Source organism: Arachis hypogaea, chromosome 2 (genome assembly GCF_003086295.3).
Source record: "Arachis hypogaea cultivar Tifrunner chromosome 2, arahy.Tifrunner.gnm2.J5K5, whole genome shotgun sequence".
NCBI classification, from domain to species: Eukaryota; Viridiplantae; Streptophyta; class Magnoliopsida; order Fabales; family Fabaceae; genus Arachis; species Arachis hypogaea.
In genome coordinates, this window is record NC_092037.1 from 23,001,128 (window position 1) to 23,020,871 (window position 19,744).

A 19,744-nucleotide genomic window follows, 5' to 3' on the forward strand; every position below is an offset into this window, starting at 1 on the left:
GGAAGAATTTATAATTAAACATTTACCCCTGTATTTTTTCTTTTTACATATTCTTCCTTTTTCTTTTAATCAGTTTCAAAAGAGACGAGACATTTGGCTCTGCTAGGGTTCTTGCCTCCTTCTACCAAGTCGCTGGTTCTCTATTCCTCTCCCTCTGTGGTCCCTATCTCTGATCATCGTGCACCGTCGTTGGTTCTCTGCTTCTCACCGTGCGCCGTCGCTACTGCTCTGCTCCTCCCCATGTCTCGCGTTCGTTGGTGGGTGATCTCGCCGTGTCTGCTCGAAGTCGAAGCAACATTTCTTCTCTTGTCTGGACTCACTCTGGCTCTCTGCTTTAGTTCGGTAGTTCAATTCAGGTATCTCTCAATTTAGTTTCTTTCTTCTCGAAGTTTCAATTTTTCAATTAAGAAATGGAAATAATATGAAAGAGTCTAATCTGCCGCCGTGCAAAACGCCGTTTTTTGCTCCTGCGAGCTTCTCCTCCTTCCTGGAGCTTTTGCTCTGGTAGCTTCTCCTTATCCATTAACGTGCCTTCGCCTCCTCGATCTGTTTCTCAATTTGCGTTCTAACTTCTCACTTTTAGATCTGTAACTAAATTCACATCCTCTTGTTTTGATTACTTCAATGATTGTTATATGCTAATTATTCTAATTACATCCTCTCTCAATAATATTTTCGATTTCGATTTTGAATTCACTCTTAATTATTTTTTCTAGCATTTCATCTTTCATGAGGCTTTGATAATTGACTGGATGCTCTTTATTTCTAACTCTGTATGTTCTCCAGTTTTTCGGCTGCATAGCAAATGTTTTGCTGATAATCTGTTTCCCTGTCTCCTTACTTTTGCAGCCTTCCCCAATTAAATCTTGTGTAAAATATGGATGATGGACTGCTGAATCTTTATTGCTGTTTTTGGTATTTTATTTATTTAAATTTTTTCGTGGCTAGTCTGATAGGATGTCCTTAAAATTTGTAGTATTTTAGGCTGCAGATTGGAGTAGTGCTACTTCCCTTTATGAACAGGCTGGTAAAACAACATTATTTATTCATACCTTAAATTCTGATAATATAGATAGAGATGTATGAAAATTAAAGCATGTAACTCTTTAATTTTGGCAGCTAATCGATTTAGAGTTGCCAAGGATTATGAGAGATCAAAAGCAGCATATGAGAAAGCTTCCAAGGGACAAGAGATGCTTGCTCGTATCCTTATTTATAACTGGTTGTTCTATAATCACTGTGAAAGGATTCTGTGTTTCTGTGTCCTTGACAAGTAAACCAGCCCTTGGGATGCAGCTAAGCACATGGAATCAGCTGCTAATATGGCAAAGGAACTCAGAAACTGGAGAGAAGTTGTGAGCTTCTCTCGAAAGGGCGTCGGAATTGTACATTGAGTGTGGGAGGCCACAACCTGCATCAGATGCTCTTGCAAAGGGAGCCCGGTATTGTTTGGTTTCTGTTTTCATTTTCAGTGTTCTATGCTTTAAGGATTTTGTTAAAGAACAAGTGAAAACAAACAAAATGAACTTTATGGCTTGGAGATGCTGAATTATGTAAATGATATGTAGCTTTCTTTATTTTCTCACTATGCAGTGCTTTGGAAGAAACCATGCCTGAAGAAGCTATTCAGCTATATACTGATGTCATTACAATTCTTGAGGAAGATGGAGGAGGACAAATGGCCTTTGATCTCTATCGTTCTGCTACTGCTGTTTATATAAAACTTGAGAAGTAAGTCTGTGTAGTAAAGTATGAAGTTCCATTCAAAATTTTCTAGCAATTTTCCTTGAATGCTGATTTTGCAACATTTTCCGGGGTATGTTTTCTGTAACACAAAGGTATTTGGACGCTGCGCCTCTCCAATTGAAGTTCGGCTTAGCAGCTTCCAAGTGTAATGCTACCAATAGCCAGTGCAAGGTTAGGATTGATTTAATTTTGCATTCTGCATTTGAACTGTAACTGTATATATATTGTATGTTGCTGTGATGGAATTTGCTTGTTATTTTTAGGGAGAAATTCCTCTAACAGAGATGCTCATAAATGCAGGCATATCTCAGTGCAATTATTATCTACCTTTATACTAATGACTACAAGCAAGAAGAGATGTGTTATAATGACTGCTCTCAGTGAGTTTCTGCCTCCTCTCTTGTTAGTTTCCTTTACTATAAAAGATTGAATGTCACTTTAATCAATTATTAATATCTATGGATAATATGGTTGTGTGGTGTGTCTAGGATTGATGCTTTTTGCAAAAGTGACCAGAATCGCTGTGCTAGCAATCTCCTTGCTGCATACTCAGATGGAGACATTGAAGAAATCAAACGTATCGCCCAATCGAGCAGCATTTCAAATCTTGACCACTCGGTAACCTAAGTTTGTATATATTACATTTCCTGTGTATGATCATATTCAGATTTCATACAAGGTGGTTTTGGAAGAAGTTCTAATAACTGTTCAGTTAGAAAATTCATACATCAGAGAATCAATTTTTTAGAGTGTAATACCGATATCGGCTTCTAAAAGATTTTTAATCCTTAACAAATTTTAATTACCAAATCAGGCTTTAACCTTTTATTTTATTAGACGTCAAATTTTGGTAAAAGGTTAGACAAATCGATCCCTATTATTATGTAACAAAGACACAACAGTTGCTAAAAATTTTTAAAATCCTCGTAGTAGTTCTTCTATATTAATGAACAGTTTGATGTTAAGACCGATTAAAATATTTGAAGAACAAAATATTTGGCTACAAATTTTCTTAGAAATTAATTCGGGATATTACTTATTTTTCACTATATATTTTGTTACCCTGTCCCTAATTACATTGATTTCTAATGTAAGCATACTGAGTGGTAAGAAGTAAGAGCTTGTGGCACAATTCTTGTGATGTGAACTAGCCTTTGTATGAAACTTAGTATGTGAGTTTTGAATTCTACAGATGATTAGGCTAGCAAGGAAACTGCCAACAGGAGATGTGAGTGCATTGAAGGGTAACACTGCCAGACAGGAAGACCAGCCTCTAGATGAAAATGACCTCACTTAACAATTCTCCGGGCCACATTTCTTTTATTAATTTTTCGTTTCTGACGTACCATAAGAATATTTTGATATTAAGAACAATGAAACTTAAAAAGAGGATTGGTGCACCAAGTGTACCAAGTGTTCAATCTTATTCAATGTAAAGGTGACAAAAATTGTGAATGCTATGCTTTATAAACATTTCTTGGTATACTAGGCCCTGTAGGAGAACAATACTGAAATATGAACTTAAAAGAGAGTAGCCAAGGACTTGAAAAGAAGATTTTTAAATATTATTCCTGAATTGTTTCACTTAAAGAGTGATTACATACAGAATATAAAGATTATTTACATCCTAATTAAGGAAAGAAAATAACAGGTAATAAAAGCTATTCAAAACAAATCTGCACCAAATCTATCCTAATATAAACAAATATGTACTAATTATAGAATAATTACAACACAAGGGTTGAAAGTGAAACACATTATTTGAGGAGCAAAGTTCTTCATGTATTGTTTCTATTGATATCAATCATCATTTATATATCAGCAGCATTTCTTTTTCTGTTTATATACAGAAATTTAGAGATAAATGGTGATCAGTAAGGATGAAATCAATAAAGCCTAATTGACACCAAAAGCTAGCTTAAAAAGAAAAATATAAATATAAAAAAGAAAAGTATAAATGGGACAAAGGCACTAGCAACTACAATGGATGTTTAATAGCATTAGCCACCTCTAACTAACAAGTTCACTCTATTACTAGGAACAAAAGAAAATTTTATATTTTGGCCTTACCCAGAATTTTCTTCAGTTTAGTTATGAATGGACCTAACTACTGAATAAATTGAAAAATGACTAGAGAGATCTTATTCTTCTTTTATCTACAACCTTTCTGGATCTCTTCGATCAACGCTACGAATGCCGCTCTCCATTGAGTAACTTGTGAATCAGAGCTAAATAACTTGAGCATTGCACTCAACTCGGCAGGACTGGCCTTTTTTAGGAATCCTTGTAGCAATGACTTCATCTCTTCAAATGAACGAAAATGTCCTTCTATGTTATCTTCTTGCTCCTGCTTTATCAAATTGAAGCCGAAAAGTTTGGTCTTGACATCACCCAGAGAGTTGCTTGAACCATTTGAGCACTTAGAGGCATCATTTCCACTGCCTGAAGATTCAGAGGAAAGTTCTTTGTGATGCCAGTACTCTACACATTGATGACTGGGATCTTGAGCTTCAATGGCCTGAAATTGTTTGCCGGAATTGATTAAAACTTCAGAAGTTAGATCATAACTTCCTCAGTGGCTGAAAAGATCTTCAATATTTGAGATAGCGTTACCTGAATAATGGATGGCTTAAGGAATCCGAACATTTTATGACCACTAATGCTTTGCAAAACCTCCAAGGGAGGGAGTTCTTGTTCACCTAGACTCTTACACCTCTCGATCTCAGCGTTTAGTTTGTCAAGAATTGTTTCCCAACACTTATCCGCTGATGTGTTTGTGAAAGCTTCAGTTGGATGTTCTTCCATGGTAACCTGGAATGTATTTTACAAAATGTGTAATAAAGTTCGATCAAGAACTAGTCAATCATAGGTGTAAAACCAAAGAGAGATACAAGGTCAGAAATAATACCTTGAAAAGAGGACTAAGAAATCCAGCATCAGAGATTTCAGAAACATAATTACAGGGTCTTGTTGGATCAAGAATACTAAAGAACTTAACGCGGCTGTTGAATCCTGGATAAGTTTACCAAAACAATAAAAAAGTTGCTCTTCAAAAAAAAGAGTGCCCTGTCTTCGACACAGAATATGAAAGCTGGCTTATCCTGTAGTTATAAGTAGGAGAACGGAGAGAACACAATTAGCAATATTTATTTTAGTTAACAAGATCATGCATGATGAACAAGTAGCTTTTCAGTTTGGGATAAAAACCATTTGTCAAGCAACATTTTCACCACTCACTCAACAGAAACTATACACTATTTATCAAGATGGTATTTTCTGTTTTCGTTTCATGTTTTACCACTTCTTCCTAGAGTCCTAAAAACTGAAAGCAGAAACAGAAAACAAGAACAAAAGCCAAACAAACACTAAGAATTTCACATGGTAACCTTGAGTTTGTTGGGCACAAAATTATGTGAAATCACGTAGTATTTTCTAACAACCTCACATGAAAAAGTTGCAATGTTTTTAAATAGCAACTAACTTCTTTCAAAAACGTTGCTTTTAATATAAAAAAATGCAAGATCTGCATAGGCATAAAGAAATATCGAAGACTTTAGACAGTATAAGCTGTCTGGAATATGGAATCAAATTAAAAGTTACAAAATTGCAGTCTTTATCCTGAGATGTGATCAAATTGGATGGAACTACCTCCATAATGGCTTCAACAAAATCAACCAGGAATCCCCAACTTGATGACTTTCAAGGCATCATCATCGGACAGGTTCCCATGAAAAGATTGCACGAATTCCTAATCGAACGCCAAAAAACAGAGAAAGCGCATCAAGCATCAAACCACAACACCAATAAAATCACAACGATAATAGCAAATTAACCAAGATTTAATTGGGGAAGGCTGCAAAAATAAGGAGACAGGGAAACAGATTACTAGAGAACATACAGAGTTAGAATTGCTGTCATCCTTGAGAATGTCTGTCAGCAGTCTTGCGCGGCGGCGGCAGCTAGTGCGGCGGCAGTCGCAGGTTGCGGCGGCGAGAATATGCCAGTGAGATGTGCAGCAGAGGAAGAGGAAGAGAGAAATGCAAGAATTGAAATTGTATGAAAACCCTAGCGGACCTTTTCTTCTCTGAATGCTTCTAATGTAAGAATGAAAAGAAGCAGGGAGCGGCGGCGGCGGAGGCGTACGAAATTTGCAGCAGAGGAAGAGGATGAGAATGGCAGGATTGAAGTTGAATGAGACCCTAGCTACTTCTCTTCTCTCAATGCCTCTGAAATCAAAAAGAAAGGGGAGGGCAGAGTTAGGTTTTTCAATCCACACTCTATTTTGGAAGGAGATTTCTTCAATCTTGTTGATGCTCTCCAAGAACTCTAATTTCTCTCAGTTTTTCGTACTCAAAAAAAGAGAAAAGGGACAAAGTTAAAAAATCAATAATTAAAAGGATCAAAATAAAATTAGTAACTTTTTCAAAAAAAATGGAGTATATTTTGTAATTATTTTTATGAAGGTTAATGATACTCCTACAAAAATATAGGATTAAGGAATCTATGGCCTTAATTTTATTCCAAATGAAAGGGCCAATAAAATAAAATTGAGAAGCCTAGTTTCATCATCACTCACCATCATTTTTCTTTATACATTTTGTGCTTCTCACAAAGTTGATCAGTTCAGCTAGAGTTTCATTCTTCCTTTATTGATTTTCTTCAATTTAAAAAACGAAAATTTTTTTATACTTAAAAAATTGGGTTTTAATATTTTACTTGATCTGGGTTGAAGAATTGTTGGGTTTTGGAGGAAACAAAAGAAGAAAATCCCAAGTTTTCTGAGGAAAATGATAAATGGGGTTTGATTGGATCGAGAAAAAGACTTGAACTTTGAAAAATTCAGACAATTTTTCTGGTTTTATTATTATTTTTCTCTTTTGTTTTCTGGGAAGAAAATGTGGATCTCGCAAAAGCTTTTGATTTGGTCTAGGTAAGAGAGAGGAGAAAAGAAGGAGTCAATTTTTTTTTCTCACTGCCATTGAAGAAGAAATGAAGAAGAATTTCAAAGGTGAAATTACTTTTTGGGTAGGTTCAAAAAGTGCTGCTTTATTCATTGTTTAGTTTGGCAAAGTAGAAAAAATGGAAAAGACTTTAGGTGCATTTTCTAACTATACTATTGAGTTGACTCGGAGAGAAAAAGGGAGAAAGTGAAATAAGAGAAAAAAAAATTGAAAGCTAGATGCAAATAGATGCTTAGATACTATGCTGTCATGTGAAGTTAAATATTCAGCTTCTGTGTGTTTATGATTTCTCCCCCTAACTTTTATGAAATGCATTTAAATGTTTCATCTATGATGGATGTCCTTTTTATTTACCTTTTAGCTTTAAATGCTAAAATTGCTTAGTTGTTTGGTTGTGTAGTATTTAAAGATCATATGGATTTGGGATTATTGCTTTGTGATGATTTTGTTATTACTTTGTGTTTCTATGTATGTGACATCTTCAATTCTCTTCACCAACCCAACGAAACGAAAAATGTACAAAAAATAATGAAAAGTACTATCATATTTCCTTCTTAAATGAAGCAGCTTTACATTTGTTGGGTATTTTTTTTATGTTGTTCTGATCATTGTCTTCTCTTCTTGTTAATTGTGAAAATGGTTCTTGATGCTAGTGTTTGATGACTTTGTTTTAGTTGCTTGAGAGTGATCAAAGGCTATGCTCTTTTAAACCCTTTAAACCTTAAACAAGGATTTTTTTTTAATGTGAGTTACAGGCATTTCTTGCTCCAAAATTTGCAGCTGCATATGTTTTTTTTTGATATATACAGAAATTCAAATAATTGAAAGTGGAAGAGGTTGTCATAACTTCAAATATTATTATTTTAGTGAATCAAAATGGGGATTCAGTTCTCCAGCCTCGTGCCGTGCTGCGTAAATTCACAAGTTAAGACATCTGTTATTGAAGTTCCGCATACTGGTAGGTAACAATAATACACTGTTAATAATATTATGGTGCATTATGTTCTGCTCAGTAATTTCAAGAAATTGTGGTTCATAGATGTTTAATGTAATGTTTTCTTTTCCAGGAAATGAAGATAGAAGTGAAGCCGATAATGGGCCTGCATTTGCGAATATACATTTGAGCAACTTAAGAATGCGACATCCAGTTTCTCTGTTCAGAATATAGTATCTGAACATGGAGAGAAGGCTCCAAATGTTGTGTATAAAGGGAAGTTGGAGAATCAAATGAGGATTGCTGTTAAGAGGTTCAATAGGAATGCTTGGCCCGATTCTCGGCAGTTTTTGGTAAATGTTACCTTTCTTTCTTAGTGGATTCTAAAACCACACACTGTAACTTTCAATCCTCACATGGTATTGGTCTCAATTTTAGTTAATAAGGATAATTTCATTTTGTAACTTCAGGAGGAAGCTAGATCTATTGGCCAGCTTCGTCACCAAAGATTGGCGAATTTGCTTGGTTGTTGTTGTGAAGGCGAAAAGAGGTTGCGTGTGGCCGAATACATGCCCAACGAAACACTCGCAAAACACCTTTTCCATTGTAATAGCTTGTTTCATGCATATGATTTGTTCTTCTCTTTTAATAATTGGAAAACCAATTGGTATGCCTTGAATTAATATAGTGCTTACTATTTTGTTTTTATCTGCTTTGTCACGAGTCAATCCTGGTGCATTGTTGGTGCATAATATGGGATTAGTACTGTCCAATAACTGAATAACATTCATCTTGCTTGGAAGGACAGTTTTCTGATGATGATGGAACCGAGTTGGTGCGCTGGGCATCTCGATGTTTACAGTACGAACCAAGAGAGAGACCTAATCCGAAGTCATTAGTGGCTGCTTTGGCCCCTCTTCAGAAAGAGACAGAGGTTGGTATAATACTGTCATTCATTTGATTTCTTCTGTTATCTTTTTATTTCTTTTAGGTTCCTTCACATGAATTGATGGGTATCCCGCATGGTTCTACTTTAGCTTCATTGTCTCCGCTCGATGAAGCTTGTTCAAGAAAAGACCTGACTGCCATTCATGAAGTTTTGGAAAAACTTGGCTATAAAGATGATGAGGGAATTGCAAATGAGGTTCTCTATCTAAATTTGCTATATGCCTCTAAAATTGTTTTGGAAAAAGTTTAGTGTGCTTATGGTTTATATTTTCTGTTTTCAGGATTTTGTGAAGAAAAAAGAGAAATCAGTGTTCTGTTTTCATCTCGTGTTTCTGTTTTTCTTCACAAAATCCTGAAAATAAAAAACACTGAAAATTAAAATGAAAATTCAAACCAAAAGCATCATCTGTTCTTTTTATATTGACTTATTCAGACAAACTATTAAGTAATATGTAATTTTTTATTTAACTTTTACCTTGTTTCTTTGTCGTGTGCTAATTTGAGTTTTTCTCTATTGTGATGCTACAGTTATCTTTCCAGATGTGGACTGATCAAATGCAGGACATGCTAAATTGTAAGAAAAAAGGCGATGCGGCTTTCCGGCAGAAAGATTTTAGACTTGCAATTGAGTTCTATACACAGGTAGATTTCTCATGGGGATGCTCATTCATCTAAATTTGTCTTACCTTTCTTTTTTAGTCCTTAATGAACTATGAATAATACAATTGCAAGTTATATCCTTGCTCATGTGAAGTTTACGTAAGGGTTAGTTGTACTTTTCCTTGCCCTTAGAACTTTATGTCATGCACTTTAATACTTGAATTCTAAAAATGTGCAAATTGACACTCTAAATTTCTCCAGATATGCAAATTAACCATGTTAACAATTTTTTTCATCAGTTGTTAACAAAAGTTTAAGGTGCCACAGTTGCATATTTCGGAAAGTTTAGAGGGTCAATTTTCACATAACACAATGTTTTCAGGGGTCCTTTTTGCACATTTTTAAAGTTTAGCAGTTAAAGTACATATAAGGTAAATTTCAATTAACCCTTTACATAATGATGAATAGTTTTTGATTTTTAATTAAAATATTCATTAACAAGATAGAGTAACATTCAAGAACATAGCCTTTCTGTTATTTGATCTATATATGCACACACACATAATGACATAAATATTGTTGTGTTATATATCACTAGAGTAAGACCTTATTTATCTAGTGCAAAAGTAGATTAAATTAGTTTGGTAAATGATATGTGAAAACTTGTATTCAAATGAGAAACAATAATAGCAACAAATCCATGATTGTTTTTCATATCCTCTCTACAGTTTCGTCCCTCAAAAGTTAAAAATCACAATACCATACCTTGATCGCTATTTTAAACAAAATAGATTTCTCTGTTACTTTCAGTTCATTGATGCCGGAACAATGGTTTCTCCAACGGTACATGCGCGTCGCAGTTTGTGTTATCTCATGAGCGAAATGCCGCAGGAAGCGCTAGGCGATGCAATGCAAGCGCAAGTGATTTCCCCTTTGTGGCACATTGCATCTTATCTTCAGTATGTTTCATTGGGTGGACTTGGAATGGAGCATGAAGCATAAGTAGCACTCAAAGAGGGAACAACATTGGAAGCCAAAAGGAGTGGACAAAAATGAAGAGTGTGTTTTGTACATAACACAGTTTCATTGCAATGGTTATACTTATACACATATAATTATCATGTATTATTCAAGAAACAAATGATTGGATGATGAGTGTAATTGGTGATTGAACACCCCTACCCCTTTTTATTGGGTAGGCTTGGATGTTAGTTAAGTTCTTATCCATGATTTGATTTGATTAATGATGGAGCATTAATACAAACTCAGCATCATTTTATTTCTTTAATAACAGGAAGGAAAAAAACTGTGAAATGTGGAAATGTTCATTCTTGTTACTATTGAGCACTTGTAAAAAAATATGAAGAGTGAATACAAGAATGGATGCCCGAGTCAAGAGTCAAAATTTTTTTTGTTGCTAGTTAGGTATCATTTTTCTAACTAAACACAACCTTTTGCTTCTTTCTTTTTTTTGCCCTTATATTTCTTTTTGGAAAAAAAAAAGAGGAATAAAACAAAGAAGAGTACGGAGGAAAAAAAATGCAGACAAGGACACATACAAAGAAGGGTGTTTATGATGAAAATTCATGTGCAGTTTTTTATTAATTTCACGTGAAGTTAGTACAGAACCTGTTCGACCAAATGCCCCAAAGGAGCCTCTGTCCATTGGCTCATCGCGTGTCAATGCAATACAATCACGCACTACCACCTTTCTCATCCATAGTAAATCCAAACCCTTCTTCGTTCTCCCCTCTCTTCCATTCTCAACCACCATCCACAACCACACCATTCAACATGGACAACACCACCACTCCACCACCACCTTCCACAACCGCAACCTTGCCGCCATCATCCACTCCCTCTGTGACGCCCACCATTTCGATGAAGCCCACAACATCTTCTCCCTCTTTCTCTCCTCCGTCTTCCTCCCTGACCATCGCACCTCTAACGTTCTCCTCTCCCGCCTCCTCCCCTCTCGAACCCCGCACCGAACCTGGGCTTGTGCCCTTTCTTTGATCCAAGCTAACCACGGCTTCGTTCCCTCCATTGTCACCAATCACCGCTTAATGGATCACTTTTGCAGGTTTGGTCAACCCCAACAAGCTAACATACTATTCTTCGACATGAAGGGTAGAGGGCATTGCCCCAATGTGGTTTCTTATACTACTCTCATTAATGGGTACTGCTTAATTGGTGGAATTGGTGATGCCCGCAAGGTGTTTGATGAAATGCTTGATAGTGGTATTGCGGCAAATTATTTGACTTATAGTGTTTTAGTCCGCGGGTTTCTTAGGAAGAAGGATATAGAAGGAGCAAAGGGAATGATGTGCCAGTTATGGGAAAAGATGAGGGTTGAAAGCGAGGCTTCGATGAAGATGGCAGCCTTTGCGAATCTGGTTGATTCTCTGTGTAGGGGAGGGTTCTTCAATGAATTGTTTAGGATAGCCAAGGAGTTTGCATTAGGGGGCAGTTTGTGTGAGGATGTTGCATATGGACAGATGATAGATTCACTCTGCAAGGTTGGGAGGTATCATGCGGCTGCTAGGATTGTGTATATAATGAGGAAGAGAGGATTAGTTCCGAGTGTAGCATGTTATAATTATATTATACATGGGCTTAGCAAGGATGGTGATTTATGAGAGCTTATCAGTTATTAGAGGAAGCTGAATTCGGATTCTTGCTTTCTGAGCATACCTACAAGGTGTTGGTGGAAGCTCTTTGCCAAGTGCTGGATGTGGACAAGGCAAGGAAAGTTCTTAAACACATGCTAAGTAGGGAAGGCGTCGACAAGACTAGGATTTACAACACTATTTAAGAGCTCTTTGTATTGTGGATAATCCAACAGAACTCTTGAATGTGCTTGTGCTCATGCTTCAAACCAGTGTCATGCAGATGTGATCACACTTAACACAGTTATCAATGGATTTTGCAAGGTGGGGAGGATTGATGAAGCTCTAACGGTATTACAGGACATGTTGAGTGGTAAATTTTCCGCTCCCAATGTTGTGACCTTCACTACTATAATTTCTGGTTTATTGGACACTGCAAGAGTTGATGAAGCTGTTGAGTTGCTCCATAAAGTAATGCCTGAAAATGGTGTAAGACCGAGTGTTGCGACATATAATGCTTTTCTCCGAGGCCTATTCAAACTAAAGAGGCCAAATGATGCATTGAGGGCCTTCAATAATATGGCAAGTAATGGCATTACTGCAGATAGTACCACTTATACTGTTGTGGTAGATGGTCTATGTGAATCTAACCAAATAGATGAAGCAAAAAATTTTTGGCACAATGTTATATGGCCTTCAGGGATTCATGATAATTTTGTTTATGCAGCAATTCTAAAAGGGTTCTATCGTACTAATAACTTTAATGAAGCTTGTCATTTTTTGTATGAACTGGTAGATTCTGGGGTGTCTCCAAATATATTTAGTTATAATATTGTGATCAATTATGCTTGCAATCTAGGTTTGAAAAGGGAGGCTTACCATATTGTTAGAGAGATGAAAAGGAATAAACTCACACCTGATTGTGTGACATGGAGGATTCTTGACAAGCTACATGGCAAAGTGAGGACGCACAATCATTTTGAAGATCAAAATTTGTCAGCACTCTATGACAGAGCTTCACTTGGTACTTGATGGATGGTGCTGCCATTTTTTAGACCTTGGTGGGATTGCTACCGTCTTGAATTGATGTATGTTGCATGCTTCAATCCTACATTTGTGCCTTTGGACAAGTAATTAAGCATTATTTTTATATATTATAGACAACAATATAGCAAGTACCATCTGAGTAGCAGTCAAGTCTTTGTCATATAGTGATGGATAAAAAGTCTAAAATGTCTTTAGTTATATAGTAAAATGATTTTACTATATAACTAAAGACAGACATGACACATTGGCTTTGTGTTTCATGGTTAAAGCTAATAAAAAACTAAGAGAGAAGCTCTAACAGCTGTGAAAGCTGATGGGCCATTTGTCTACCAACCCAAGAGAAATTATAAATGGACTTAGATCAATAAATAATAATGGAACTGTGGTAGAAATTTTGTATTTTATTAATGAGAAGACTATATTTATCTGTCTATAATATATAAAAATAATGCTTAATTACTTGTCCAAAGGCACAAATGTAGGATTGAAGCATGCAACATACATCAATTCAAGACGGTAGCAATCCCACCAAGGTCTAAAAAATGGCAGCACCATCCATCAAGTACCAAGTGAAGCTCTGTCATAGAGTGCTGACAAATTTCGATCTTCAAAATGATTGTGCGTCCTCACTTTCCATGTAGCTTGTCAAGAATCCTCCATGTCACACAATCAGGTGTGAGTTTATTCCTTTTCATCTCTCTAACAATATGGTAAGCCTCCCTTTTCAAACCTAGATTGCAAGCACAATTGATCACAATATTATAACTAAATATATTTGGAGACACCCCAGAATCTACCAGTTCATACAAAAAATGACAAGCTTCATTAAAGTTATTGGTGCGACAGAACCCTTTTAGAATTGCTGCATAAACAAAATTATCATGAATCCCTGAAGGCCATATAACATTGTGCCAAAAATTCTTCACTTCATCTCTTTGGTTAGATTCACATAGACCATCTACCACAACAGTATAAGTGGTACTATCTGCAGTAATGCCATTACTTGCCATATTATTGAAGGCCCTCAATGCATCATTTGGCCTCTTTAGTTTGAATAGGCCTCGGAGAAATGCATTATATGTCGCAATACTCAGTCTTACACCATTTTCAAGCATTACTTTATGGAGCAACTCAACAGCTTCATCAACTCTTGCAGTGTCCAATAAACCAGAAATTATAGTAGTGAAGGTCACAACATTGGGAGCGAAAAATTTACCACTCAACATGTCCTGTAATACCGTTAGAGCTTCATCAATCCTCCCCACCTTGCAAAATCCATTGATAACTGCGTTAAGTGTGATCACATCTGCATGACACTGGCTTTGAAGTATGAGCACAAGCACATTCAAGAGTTCAGTTGGATTATCCATAATACAAAGAGCTCTTAAATAGGTGTTGTAAATCCTAGTCTTGTCGACGCCTTCCCTACTTAGCATGTGTTCAAGAACTTTCCTTGCCTTGTCCACATCCAGCACTTGGCAAAGAGCTTCCACCAACACCTTGTAGGTATGCTCAGAAAGCAAGAATCCGAATTCAGCTTCCTCTAATAACTGATAAGCTCTCATACAATCACCATCCTTACTAAACCCATGTATAATATAATTATAACATGCTACACTCGGAACTAATCCTCTCTTCCTCATTATATACACAATCCTAGCAGCCGCATGATACCTCCCAACCTTGCAGAGTGAATCTATCATCTGTCCATATGCAACCTCCTCACACAAACTGCCCCCTAATGCAAACTCCTCGGCTATCCTAAACAATTCATTGAAGAACCCTCCCCTACACAGAGAATCAACCAAATTCGCAAAGGCTGCCATCTTCATCGAAGCCTCCTTTCAACCCTCATCTTCTCCCATAACTGGCACATCATTCCCTTTGCTCCTTCTATATCCTTCTTCCTATGAAACCCGCCGACTAAAACACTATAAGTCAAAGAATTTGCCGCAATACCACTATCAAGCATTTCATCAAACACCTTGCGGGCATCACCAATTCCACCAATTAAGCAGTACCCATTAATGAGAGTAGTATAAGAAACCACATTGGGGCAATGCCCTCTACCCTTCATGTCGAAGAATAGTATGTGAGCTTGTTGGGGTTGACCGAACCTGCAAAAGTGATCCATTAAGCGGTGATAGGTGACAATGGAGGGAACGAAGCCGTGGTTAGCTTGGATCAAAGAAAGGGCACAAGCCCAGGTTCGGTGCGGGGTTGAGAGGGAGGAGGCGGGAGAGGAGAACGTTGGAGGTGCGGTGGTCAGGGAGGAAGCCGGAGGAGAGGAAGAGGGAGAAGATGTTGTGGGCTTCATCGAAACGGTGGGCGTCATAGAGGGAGTGGATGATGGCGGCAAGGTTGCGGTTGTGGAAGGTGGTGGTGGAGTGGTGGTGTTGTCCATGTTGAATGGTGTGGTTGTGGATGGTGGTTGAGAATGGAAGAGAGGGGAGAACGAAGAAGGGTTTGGATTTACTATGGATGAGAAAGGTGGTGGTGCGTGATTGCATTGCATTGACACGCGATGAGCCAATGGACAGAGGCTCCTTTGGGGCATTTGGTCGAACAGGTTCTGTACTAACTTCACGTGAAATTAATAAAAAACTGCACATGAATTTTCATCATAAACACCCTTCTTTGTATGTGTCCTTGTCTGCATTTTTTTTCCTCCGTACTCTTCCTTGTTTTATTCCTCTTTTTTTTTCCAAAAAGAAAAATAAGGGCAAAAAAAAGAAAGAAGCAAAAAGTTGTGTTTAGTTAGAAAAATGATACCTAACTGGCAACAAAAAAAAATTGACTCTTGACTCGGGCATCCATTCTTGTATTCACTCTTCATATTTTTTTACAAGTGCTCAATAGTAATAAGAATGAACATTTCCACATTTCACAGTTTTTTTTCCTTCCTGTTATTAAAGAAATAAAATGATGCTGAGTTTGTATTAATGCTCCATCATTAATCAAATCAAATCATGGATAAGAACTTAACCAACATCCAAGCCTACCCAATAAAAAGGGGTAAGGGTGTTCAATCACCAATTACACTCATCATTTGTTTCTTGAATAATACATGATAATTATATGTGTATAAGTATAACCATTGCAATGAAACTGTGTTATGTACAAAACACACTCTTCATTTTTGTCCACTCCTTTTGGCTTCCAATGTTGTTCCCTCTTTGAGTGCTACTTGTGCTTCATGCTCCATTCCAAGTCCACCCAATGAAACATACTGAAGATAAGATGCAATGTGCCACAAAGGGGAAATCACTTGCGCTTGCATTGCATCGCCTAGCGCTTCCTGCGGCATTTCGCTCATGAGATAACACAAACTGCGACGCGCATGTACCGTTGGAGAAACCATTGTTCCGGCATCAATGAACTGAAAGTAACAGAGAAATCTATTTTGTTTAAAATAGCGATCAAGGTATGGTATTGTGATTTTTAACTTTTGAGGGACGAAACTGTAGAGAGGATATGCAAAACAATCATGGATTTGTTGCTATTATTGTTTCTCATTTGAATACAAGTTTTCACATATCATTTACCAAACTAATTTAATCTACTTTTGCATTAGATAAATAAGGTCTTACTCTAGTGATATATAACACAACAATATTTATGTCATTATGTGTGTGTGCATATATAGATCAAATAACAGAAAGGCTATGTTCTTGAATGTTACTCTATCTTGTTAATGAATATTTTAATTAAAAATCAAAAACTATTCATCATTATGTAAAGGGTTAATTAAAATTTACCTTATATGTACTTTAACTGCTAAACTTTAAAAATGTGCAAAAAGGACCCCTGAAAACATTGTGTTATGTGAAAATTGACCCTCTAAACTTTTCGAATATGCAACTGTGGCACCTTAAACTTTTGTTAACAACTGATGAAAAAAATTGTTAACATGGTTAATTTGCATATCTGGAGAAATTTAGAGTGTCAATTTGCACATTTTTAGAATTCAAGTATTAAAGTGCATGACATAAAGTTCTAAGGGCAAGGAAAAGTACAACTAACCCTTACGTAAACTTCACATGAGCAAGGATATAACTTGCAATTGTATTATTCATAGTTCATTAAGGACTAAAAAAGAAAGGTAAGACAAATTTAGATGATTGAGCATCCCCATGAGAAATCTACCTGTGTATAAACTCAATTGCAAGTCTAAAATCTTTCTGCCAGAAAGCCGCATCGCCTTTTTTCTTACAATTTAGCATGTCCTGCATTTGATCAGTCCACATCTGGAAAGATAACTGTAGCATCACAACAGAGAAAAACTCAAATTAGCACACGACAAGAAATAAGGTAAAAGTTAAATAAAAAATTACATATTACTTAATAGTTTGTCTGAATAAGTCAATATAAAAAGAACACATGATGCTTTTGGTTTGCATTTTCATTTTAATTTTCAGTGTTTTTTATTTTCAGGATTTTGTGAAGAAAAAGAGAAACACGAGATGAAAACAGAACACTGATTTCTCTTTTTTCTTCACAAAATCCTGAAAACAGAAAATATAAACCATAAGCACACTAAACTTTTTCCAAAACAATTTTAGAGGCATATAGCAAATTTAGATAGAGAACCTCATTTGCAATTCCTCATCATCTTTATAGCCAAGTTTTTCCAAAACTTCATGAATGGCAGTCAGGTCCTTTCTTGAACAAGCTTCACCGAGCGGAGACAATGAAGCTAAAGTAGAACCATGCGGAATACCCATCAATTCATGTGAAGGAACCTAAAAGAAATAAAAAGATAACAGAAGAAATCAAATGAATGACAGTATTATACCAACCTCTGTCTCTTTCTGAAGAGGGGCCAAAGCAGCCACTAATGACTTCGGATTAGGCCTCTCTCTTGGTTCGTACTGTAAACATCGAGATGCCCAGCGCACCAACTCGGTTCCATCATCATCAGAAAACTGTCCTTCCAAGCAAGAATCCGTCAGCATCCGAAGATTTCTGTCTCGAATCAAATCAAGAGCCTGCTCCAACATTTTCAAAAATTAGAGATACTTGTCACATTACATATAATATTCAAGTTTACACACCAAAGGATATATAAAGAAATAAAATTGTGCAATCTTCAATGGCACGATTTTCCCTAAAGTAACATGACTTACATGACATGGAGGGATATGCTTCCCACTCAGAATGTCAAGCAAAAGAGTTCCAAAGTTATATATTACACTTTCTGGTGTTACTCTACCTACAGAAGAAAAATATTATTAAAATTTTGTTATCATCCTACTCTTACAAACGATTAATGATCATATATTCTAAAATGAAAAGACTGATTTTTCAATTTAATATCAACACAATGCTACTACTGAAGAAAAATGGCATACCAGTTCTGAGATACTCAGGAGGGGTAAATGCTAAATTCGTGCTATAACTTTTCCCATCCCTACTATTCTTCATAAGGCCAAAAGTTGAAAGCCTAGGATTACCATCCTGCAAAATTCTAACACAGGATTTGTATTAATTTAATTACATTAGACACATACACAAGGAAGACACAAAATTTTACCTCGTCAAATAGAACTCTATATGCGTTAAGGTCATGATAGAGCACAGTCCTTTGCTCGTGCAGTATTCCAGAGCTTCTGCAAGATGTAGAACAACTCTCAGTCGCATTGGCCATTTATCGGTTGAGTTTCCCCTGATATAGAGACAAACATCAATTATTTGCATATCATAGACTCAGCAGTATGTTCATGAAAACCATCACCAGAAAACAAGATAATCATCAAATATTGAAGCTAGCATAATTCTTTGGGAAGATTTATTTATGATTTTTTGTTTAGTTTGAGTGCTATTTTGTATTTTGACAGTACAAAACCTAATTTTCTTAACAAGATGAATGTTATTCAGTTATTGGATAGTACTAATCCCATATTATGCACCAACAATGCACCAGGATTGACTCGTGACAAAGCAGATAAAAACAAAATAGTAAGCACTATATTAATTCAAGGCATACCAATTCGTTTTCCAATTATTAAAAGAAAAGAACAAATCATATACATGAAAGAAGCTATTACAATGGAAAAGGTGTTTTGCGAGTGTTTCGTTGGGCATGTATTCGGCCACAAGCAACCTCTCTTCGCCTTCACAACAACAACCAAGTAAATTCGCTAATCTTTGGTGACGAAGCTGGCCAACAGATCTAGCTTCCTTATGAAGTTACAAAATGAAATTATCCTTATTAACTAAAATTGAGACCAATACCATGTGAGGATTGAAAGTTACAGTGTGTGGTTTTGGAATCCACTAAGAAAGAAAGGTAACATTTACCAAAAACTGCCGAGAATCGGGCCAAGCATTCCTATTGAACCTCTTAATAGCAATCCTCATTTGATTCTCCAACTTCCCTTTATACACAACAATTGGAGCCTTCTCTCCATGTTCAGATACTATATTCTGAACAGAGAAACCGGATGTCGCATTCTTAAGTTGCTCAAATGTATATTCGCGAAATGCAGGCCCATTATCGGCTTCACTTCTATCTTCATTTCCTGGAAAAGAAAACATTACATTAAACATCTATGAACCACAATTTCTTGAAATTACTGAGCAGAACATAATGCACCATAATATTATTAACAGTGTATTATTGTTACCTACCAGTATGCGGAACTTCAATAACAGATATCTTAACTTGTGAATTTACGCAGCACGGCACGAGGCTGGAGAACTGAATCCCCATTTTGATTCACTAAAATAATAATATTTGAAGTTATGACAACCTTTCCACTTTCAATTATTTGAATTTCTGTATATATCCAAAAAAAACATATGCAGCTGCAAATTTTGGAGCAAGAAATGCCTGTAACTCACATTAAAAAAAAATCCTTGTTTAAGGTTTAAAGGGTTTAAAAGAGCATAGCCTTTGA

At 36.3% G+C, this 19,744-nt stretch overlaps 1 non-coding gene and 5 pseudogenes across 1 annotated transcript; 3 read left to right on the top strand and 3 right to left on the bottom strand.

The window, feature by feature from the left end:
- The first annotated feature begins 1,151 nt into the window (after window positions 1–1,151).
- On the top strand, window positions 1,152–3,229 carry LOC112723014 (gamma-soluble NSF attachment protein-like; annotated as a pseudogene).
- Window positions 3,230–3,506: 277 nt separating this feature from the next.
- On the bottom strand, window positions 3,507–6,112 carry LOC112741523 (uncharacterized). The gene is made up of 5 exons (XR_003171494.2): window positions 5,645–6,112; window positions 5,395–5,494; window positions 4,655–4,847; window positions 4,360–4,557; window positions 3,507–4,264 (listed from the first exon to the last, which is right to left on the bottom strand). It is a non-coding gene; the product is annotated as an uncharacterized protein (transcript).
- A 525-nt stretch (window positions 6,113–6,637) lies between these two features.
- On the top strand, window positions 6,638–10,336 carry LOC112723026 (serine/threonine-protein kinase BSK3-like; annotated as a pseudogene).
- A 439-nt stretch (window positions 10,337–10,775) lies between these two features.
- Window positions 10,776–13,009, top strand: LOC114924015 (uncharacterized; annotated as a pseudogene).
- Window positions 13,010–13,471: 462 nt separating this feature from the next.
- On the bottom strand, window positions 13,472–15,503 carry LOC112741484 (uncharacterized; annotated as a pseudogene).
- A 475-nt stretch (window positions 15,504–15,978) lies between these two features.
- LOC112741503 (serine/threonine-protein kinase BSK3-like) lies at window positions 15,979–19,595 on the bottom strand (annotated as a pseudogene).
- Between the last annotated feature and the right edge of the window lie 149 nt (window positions 19,596–19,744).